At 36.8% G+C, this 9152-nt stretch overlaps 1 long non-coding RNA gene across 1 annotated transcript; it reads left to right on the top strand.

Moving 5' to 3' along the window:
- Positions 1-6532: 6532 nt before the first annotated feature.
- On the top strand, positions 6533-8917 carry LOC126825576 (uncharacterized). The gene is made up of 3 exons (XR_007682058.2): positions 6533-6817; positions 8230-8318; positions 8868-8917. It is a non-coding gene; the product is annotated as an uncharacterized LOC126825576 (long non-coding RNA).
- Positions 8918-9152: the final 235 nt, after the last annotated feature.

Raw genomic sequence — 9152 nt, 5'->3', positions numbered from 1 at the left:
CACTCATGGAGCGTATACAGGACAAAAATGTAAGGGTTCCCCTAATCAACAGCCCGACGATTAAGAATTTCTGCACGCGTAATGTCAAAGGTCACACGCGAACATTGAGCGCTTGATGTACAAATTGATAAACTTTTTGAAGAGTTAGACGTGATAAAAATGACAGAAAAAGACGCGGGTAGTGGATAATCCGAGAATTTATTTAGGATTCGATATTTGTAATAAAGAGTAAGCGATTAAAGACAACATCGCCTGGTTTGATCGAATTTTAATAGCAGGACATTCCTTCGCAATTATAATGTTTGGGAAGGATTTGAAGCATAATTATGACAAATTAATTAGTTTGAATATGTTTTTAGTCCATATATACCATTAAATCAGCCAGTCTGTACGCGGGAACCCATCTTTAAAGGAGCTAAATCGCTAATATTTGGAATCCAGAAATTGACACAAATGGGTCGCAACGCATAAAAGATTGAAGTAATATGAATGTATATAAACTGATTTACATTCAATCGTTTCCGTTTTTACTCTAATTTCAAATCCGTTATTTTCGACAAAATACGCCCAAAGTCTCAATCGAATAGCAACCTCTAGCGTCTGGTTATTCCAGTCTATGCCGATGGTATTTATTGCGCATGATTAACAGATAAGTCAGCTGGACCTCCTGTTTTAAGATGTTTTTATTATGACAATGTGAGAAGATGACCCGCCCTCTCTTCTCACGACAGCGATTTTATAAGTGTGCTTTAAATTGACTTTTTTATTTTACAAGGACTTTTTATTTTGTGTTTTTACCAATTTTAAGGAGACTTTTGGTATACACGGACGTTTGTATTGTATGCTTTTACCAATTTTAAACCCATTAAGTGTAAATAATTTAATTAAATCAACCTGTCCATAATATTATATTTAATGTATTATTGGACGTTAAATCTTTAATAAACAACATCAACAGATAAGAATATGGGGTCAACGTTTGACATGGTATATGTCTAGCCTCGTTCTTCAAGTCCCTTGTCACAAATAGCGCTGAAAGGCATTATGGTACGCGATTCGTGTACCAATGGTAAAAGGTTTATTTTGTCTTAAGTAGCTCATCCTTTCCCGGTAAGATCACAATATCAATGTTGATTTAAATTAACAAATAATTTGTGTTTTTTTTTCAATGTCGAAGACTTTGGATGATATTGAGTTAGAGACTTAGCTACTTTAAATCCAAAAGCGTCGAAACAGAAAGCAGATATTTATGGCTTACGCTATCAAAAGCTTTTTTAAAATCAATGGCTAAAAGAAAACCCGTTATTTTCTTAATTTTTGCGAGATAAAATTTTAAACAGTCTTCATTGATACAAGCATTTTTTCTGTGATAAAATTTTACTTACTAATTTTACATCTACATTTATAAGTGTATGATGCGGCAGTTAGATAGAAGTGATTTATCTTAGCCGGGTTTTTGGATAAGTTTATAGTCCGATCCTTAATGTAAATCCGTCGGCCTTTCGGGTAGAAATCGTGGAGTAAGCTTTATTTTGAAGGTTTTGATGTTAAATGACAAAAAAACAATGTTTACATTTTTTTCTGAGTAGGTCTTCATGGTATGGGAGGCCATTATCTGAGGGTAGTTATTTTCGTTAATATTCCAACTTATTTTTTTTATTTTCACACTATTTATAATGTTATCGACATATCAACTGTGATTTGACATTGTATTAGTATTCAAAGGGGTCATGACTATATTTCAGATTTTTTCCATCACTTCATGAAGATATTTCCAAGATGGTGGCCACTTTTAGTGCCCAAATGGGACTATGTGAGGATTTTGTTTTGTTTGGTGTCAATATATATGTTTTTGGGGTCGCAGATTCCATTTCTGATATTTACAAACTTGATAATTGATCACAACTTCACATATGTAGCATATTTCCAAGATGGTTGTCATTTTTGGCGGGAAAATGGGACGATGTGAAGATTTTGATTAAGTAGTAGTGTTTGGTGTCAATATATATGTTTTTTGGGTCGTAGATTCCATTTGTGACATTTAAAACCTTATAATTTGATTACATGGCCAAACACTTAACATATTTCCAAGATGGCAGTCATTTTGATTTGGATTAAGTAGTAGTGTTTGATGTCAATATATATGTTTACGGGGGCGCATAAATCATTTCTGACATTTACAACTTTGTAAAATGATCCCATGTTCACATATTTAGCATATTACCAATATTGCTGCCACTTGTGGCGGAAAACTCGGACGATTTGCTAATTTTGTTTAAGTAGTTGTCTTTGGTGTCAATATATAATGTTTTCGGTGGCGCAGATTCGATCTCTGCCATATACAACTACGTAAATGATCAATGATCAATTTAGCATATTTTCAAGTCGGCAGAACGTATGTGGAATGTTGTTGTTTCCGTGACGCTGATAAATGTACAAAACTATAGTTAAAAGAATTTAATACTAATGTAATAATAAGAGGCTAGTATTCACGGTAAAATTCTATATTCAATCCATTATTGCCTGGGGTTTTATTATTTTTAAATAGTTTTAAAGCTTGCAGGCATTCACTCTCGTCAATTTTACATATACCAGATTCTGGCTTTTATTTTCATTTATTTTTTGGAAACACTGTTTTCTCAGAAATATTTTATCCTCGAGACTTGATCTGTTAAAAGCAGCAGCTGAATAAAGATGCAAATAAAAGTTATCAATTTACTTTGATATTTGCTTTGGTCAAGTGTATTTAATGGTTTCATTTTTAATTTTAAATTTAACGTAATCCCAAAGTCCCCCTTTAACTTCCTTTAATAATTCGTTATCATTTTTATCTGGCATCAGATTGTTATTAAAAATCCATAGTCCATATGTTAATAGCAATGGCTTGGTGATCACTGAATGTGTTTGGTATAATGGTACACTCATTTAAAAAATCTTGGGTACTCACCGAGAGTAAACAAGGTGTCTCGACGTATATCTACTTAACTTTGGCACTCATTTACACGCCCCCAAACGCGAGCACGAGTGGCTCTTAGACGACCTGGACGAGGTCTATCGTCAACATTGTGTGTTTGTTGGTACCGGTTCCACAGTCTGCTGATCACATACTGTGACACATTAAGCATGTTGGCTACTACTCGCTGTGTAGAACCCATTTGAAGGATGCCAAAAGCGCGTAGACATTTATCATGTTGAAGACGTCTCATTGCAAATTAAACGTAACACACTAAAGCAAAGATACGCTAAACAGTAAATCTTATGCAAGAAACGATAGGAAGGCAAACATGCATAGGATAAACCAGCACGCGGCAGTTTTCATCAACCCTTCCTTGAAGTGTCAAATTTGACAATGAACCCCTCCCACGTGTATGGCACTATTGCGTGTCGCACGTGCAGCCCAGTGGTTCAGTTGGGGCGATAATAAGTTCTTCATCTGTGAACATACTCTCAAAGCATGGCAAGGGTCCATGACTATTTATCGTATCACAACCTGCATAGGTATTTGCATTTCAATATCTTTAAATTAAAAGACTTAGTAAAGGCCATATCTTACGATATTTTCGCTGGTTATATGGAGAAAATGCCATTTTATTATGATTAATTAAAATTCCGCCATTTTGGATTTCATTTTGGTGGCTATTGGGGATTTCTACCATCATGGATTATCGAAATTCATGTTACACGATTAACTTAAGATCCGTCTTTTTGGATTCTATTTTGGCTGCCATTTTGCATTGCTACCATGTTGGATTTTTCAAATTATCTTTAAATTCAGAGAAATCGAAAACCATATAAAAGAGACAGTAATGGTCACATTTTAAGAGATTTTCGCTGGTAATATGGGGAAAAAACCTTTTTATGACCAAATTTGGCAGTCATTAGCTGTCCATGTTAATAGTATATTTTTTGCTTTCGTGTAAAGTTATAAATAAAACAGATGATAGACAATCTGTAGTTAAACAATATAATGAGACTGTTAAACCTAGTGGTTGGTCAAACGGTTTTACTGATATTATTGACTGGAAGAGACTCAATAATCCTGTCAGAGGATTTATTGATGATCATAGAAACTTTACAATTCAAGTAACAATTAATAAAATAACTGACATTGTAAAGGATTAAAACCAATAATTGAACTTTAGGCTGAATTATCTTTAAATAATTTACTTAATATGATGCGGGGGGGTGGATGGCCGAATGGTTAGCACGCGCGCGCTGTATCATACGGTCTGTCATTGAGTCAACTGGCGGGGTTTGGATTCCCCGGTTGTACGCGACAAGGAGTAGGGTCGCCTGTCCAACCTCATGAGTTTTCTCCGGGTCCTCCTGTTTCATCCCACTACTAAAGACCCCTGCGCGCAAGCGAATGATTGAAATAAAATTGAACCATGTGTTAGTCCCGAAATCACCTAGTTTGTGTCGAGTGAACGTTAAACCCCATTTCTCTCTCTCTTAATATGATGCAAGGGAGATAACCTATTTGTCGCTGACACAACATTGTCAAATGGTACTCAATGACCTAAAAGAAATGACATGAAATGAAATGTGGTTTAACGTCCTAATGTATGCCAATCTGCATTAACCCGGGTTGAGTAGAAAGGACGTTAAACTTCATTTTATTTATTCTAGGTTTTCTCTTTAAACTTGATTATAACACTAACACGTGGTTCAATTTTATTTCAATAATTCGCTTGCGCATAGGGGTCTTTAGCAGTGGGGGAATACCGCAGGACCCGGAGAAAACCCACGAGGTTGGACAGACGACCTTACTCCTTGTCACGTACAACCGAGGATTCGAAACCACCCCAGTCGATTCAATGACAGACTTTATGATACAGCGTGCGCACGCTAACCATTCAGCCATACAACCCCCCAAGGAGAGATAAACTTAGAAACTGAACCAATATAAACCTGATATAGGGGGTTATTTAATACCTGAATCAATATAAACCTGATATAGGGAGTTATTAAATACCTGAACCACACTGTAGTATTCATAAATACATTGACCCACATAGATACGCAACTTTGATACTTAAAGTAGCTAAGTCTCTAACTCAATATCATCCAAAGTCTTCGACATTAAAAACACGAATTAAAGTAGCTAAGTCTCTAAATCAATATCATCAAAAATCTTCGACATTGAAAACACGAATTATTTGTCAATTCAAATCAACATTGGTCTTGTGATCTTACCTGGAAATGATGGGCTTCTGATATCAAATATTCAAGACAAATTAAACATTTTACCATTGGTACACGAATCGTGTACCATAATGCGTTTCAGCGTCATTTGGAACAAAGGACTACCAAAGAACGAGGCTAGACATATTCCACATGTCAAATGGTGACGCTATATTCTTATCTGGAGAGCATGCGCAATAAATATCATCGGTGTAGACCGGAATAACCAGACGCTAAAGATTGCCATTCAATTAAGACTTCTGGCGTATTTCGCCGAACATAACTGATAGAAATTACAGTAAAAACAGAAACGGGTGAATGTAAATCAGTTTATATACATTCACATTACATTATTATAGTCCTATGCGTTGCGGACTTGCGACCCATTGGTGTCAATTTCTAGGTCCCAAATATTAGCGACTTAGCTCCGTTAAGTCCCAAATATTAGCGATTTAGCCCCTTTAAAGGGCCAAAACCTCCAACTCGGTAATACCCATGATATAATAGATTATTATATGATTATAATAGAATATAGATAGCATTTCAATGAATATTGTTGTAGTTATATTCCCGTGAATGACATAAGCATAATAAACAATATTTAAGACACAATGAACATTTTAAAATCGGTACACGAAGTCGAGTTCTATTTGAATATGACAGTTTTGAGCTTTGTTTCACTTGTTTGTAATGAAAAAATAAAAACATATCCCAGAAGACAACATATCCCAAAAGACAAGGGGGTAGGTGGATAGCCGAATGGTTAACGCGTGCGCGTTGCATCATGAAAAGGAGTAGGGTCGGCTGTCCAGCTTCGTGATTTTCTCCGGGTCTTCCGCCCCCCCCCCACTGTTAAAGACCCCTACGCGCAAGCGAATCATGGAAATAAAATTGAACCATATGATAGTCCCGAAATGACCTAGTTTGTGTCGAGTGGACGTTAAACCCCATCTCTCTCTTTCCCCTCTCTCTCTCTCTCGCTCTCTCTACCGATCGACAAACGACAAGATAATAATTTTTAAAAATGTGCAAAAGGACTGATCCGGCACAAATGACTCTTCGCGTATTAGATTAATATGTGTTTAATATCCCTTTTCGTCTATTAGAAACACGAGATTTGGTAGTGCTAAATGATAAGGCCAGCTCAATTTTTCGTCATAGGTCACGAGATGTAAACAGGGCTAGCGCAAATCCCAACCCAAACCCTAACCCCGGACCACAATGCTTACCCTATAATCTCGACAACAATCACTTGTCGAAACCTTATTTACATCTCAAAGACCTTGACAAAAATTGAGCTTGCCTTAAGAAATAGATTTAGCCACACTGGATATCAAGGATGGCCCTTGTGACTTACACGGGTCAGTAGATATCCCGTACAATCTATACCTTTGAATAGTATTCATCAATCTAAATATAGTAGATACACACCGGTTGTGTTGTTACATTGACACTCAGTTGAATAGAGTTATAGAAAAAACCTCCGTACAGCAGAGATAAAAATACCAAAATGTCGGCGATATATACATTAGAAAATCCAGTGTTTAGAGATTTTGCTTTCCATAGTACAGTTGTAATGTTAAAAACATTATCTATGGGTCCTATAACGTTATATTACCGTGTACGCAATAAGGTAAGTACTTGACATACATTAACTTGTTTGTGTTGAGCTATCTCACTGCAATCTTAGCAGCCATGATTCAGGCGTAGACTATACATAATATACAATTCTATGGGATACAGTTACACTGTATTACTGATCACGAGAGAGAGAGAGAGAGAGAGAGAGAGAGAGAGAGAGAGGGTGAGAGAGAGGTTAATTACACTCGAAACAAACTAGGTCATTTCGGGACTAACATATGGTTCAATTTTATTTTAATAATTCGCTTGCACTTGGGTCTTTAGCCGTGGGAGGACACCGGAGGACCCGGAGAAACCCCACGAGGTCGGACAAGCGACCCTACTCCTTGTCACGTACAACCGGGGAATCGAAACCACGCCAGTTGACTTTATGATACAGCGTGCACGTGCTATTCGGCCATCCACCCCACACCCTACTAATCACGTATTTCTAGTCGAATCGTTTTTCAGTAATTGTATAATATAGTATTATATCCCGCGTATTTCCAATCCAAACGCATGTAACAACCGACTACATGTATTTGTTATTTCGTGAAGTCATATGACAATTACTATGCGTGTTCTTTATAGAACACCTCGTAACACTTTTTATACATATATAATTAAAACCTCTAGGATGCATACAAACCTATATCGTAATAACAACAAGGGGTGAAGATGGAGGGTGGGGTCGGTGCCAACTCAAAGACAGGATAAACTGTAATAACTTTTATCATGTCAGCAATGATTTGAGCAAGCGAACATATTTGGGCACTGGATATCGATAGGGTTCGTGACCCCAATGTTTTGACGCCAAATTAGAAGTACATCGGTAGCCCCTATCGAGTTTGCAAGGTTTTCGACGACTAAATAGTAACGGTTGATCGTTGAAAATTGCACTAAATTTGAAAATAATGTGTTAAAAACTGTAGCCTCTGTCGTGTTAACAAGGTTTTTTGAAAGGGGGGGGGGATAACTTTATAATTATTTCGTAATAACGAATTAATATTTCGTAAAAACGAATTAATATTTCGTAAAAACGAATTAATATTTCGTAAAACTAGTTAATATTTCGTATAAACGAATTAATATTTCCTAAAACCGAATTAATATTTCGTATAAACGAATTAAAATTTCGTATAAACGAATTAATATTTCGTATAAACGAATTAAAATTTCGTATAAACGAATTAAAATTTCAGTGTAACGAATTAATTTAAGGGATTAATTATCTAATTAGAATGAAATAATTGTGTCAGCATGGAATCGTGCACTTAAGGGGTCCCGTGCGTTCACAATCAATTGTTGACGACGGACCGACGGGCGACGGACAGTGGCGTATTCATTATGACGTTATGAATATAAAATAGTTGGTGTGTTGGTTTTAACGTTATCAATATATGTTATTGTTTATTCTGTGTGTAGGCATATTGCAATAAGGAAGACACGGTTTGGGTGGGAGAAAAATGGGCAGTACCCGTACTAGATGACGAGGATGTTGAAAGATCACGCAGGTAATTAGACTGATAGATTTTGATATCAATGCTTTTCTACATCGCCTGGGCTAACGCCATGAGGGTTTTTTTTGCCACGACAGCGGCAGTATGATCTACACAATTATTTTGAATTCCAACTGTCAAGTGACCTTTTACGTACACGCTATTGTGTACACGGGGCCAATGTGTACATGACTATAGGTTTTCTCTATACAATATCGGTTTTTCGCCCCATCCGAACGACTAGACAGGTCCTGTCAAGACCGGGAGCGAACCCGAGACCCTCTAGATAGAGAACCAGCGTCTTACTCACTGAGCCATTGATTATGATAATAACTTATAACAAAGCCAAGTATCTCATTGACGGGGGGTGGGGGGTGTATGGCCGAATGGTTAGCACGTGCGTGTTGTATCATGCGACCTGTCATGCTAACCATTCGGCCATCCATCCCCACCCCCTTGCCATAAACCATTGATTATGATAATAATCATTATATACAGTAATATATCCAATTTTATATACTTGGTCCTGTTTAATTTTATATACTTGGTCCTGTCTAATTTCAGGTGTCATCTGAATGACTTAGAAAATATCGTACCATATTTTATGATAGGTATCGTCTATATAGCAGCTAGACCTAAACCAAGTACAGCTCTCTGGCACTTCCGAGTATTCACCGCTTCACGAATCTTCTTCACCTTAGCTTATATGATACCTTTACCCATACCAAGTAGAGGTTTTGGTTATTATGGAGGCATGTTCTCGACACTGTCGATGGCTTATACTATCATCAGAGAAGCTTTGAATCATGTTTAAACTGTTGATGAAAGTGGCTGGTATGATCCTCCGTA

Source organism: Patella vulgata, chromosome 6 (genome assembly GCF_932274485.2).
Source record: "Patella vulgata chromosome 6, xgPatVulg1.2, whole genome shotgun sequence".
Taxonomy (NCBI): Eukaryota; Metazoa; Mollusca; class Gastropoda; family Patellidae; genus Patella; species Patella vulgata.
Note: the sequence above shows the minus strand (reverse complement) of the source record. Positions and strands in the feature narration are given on the sequence as shown.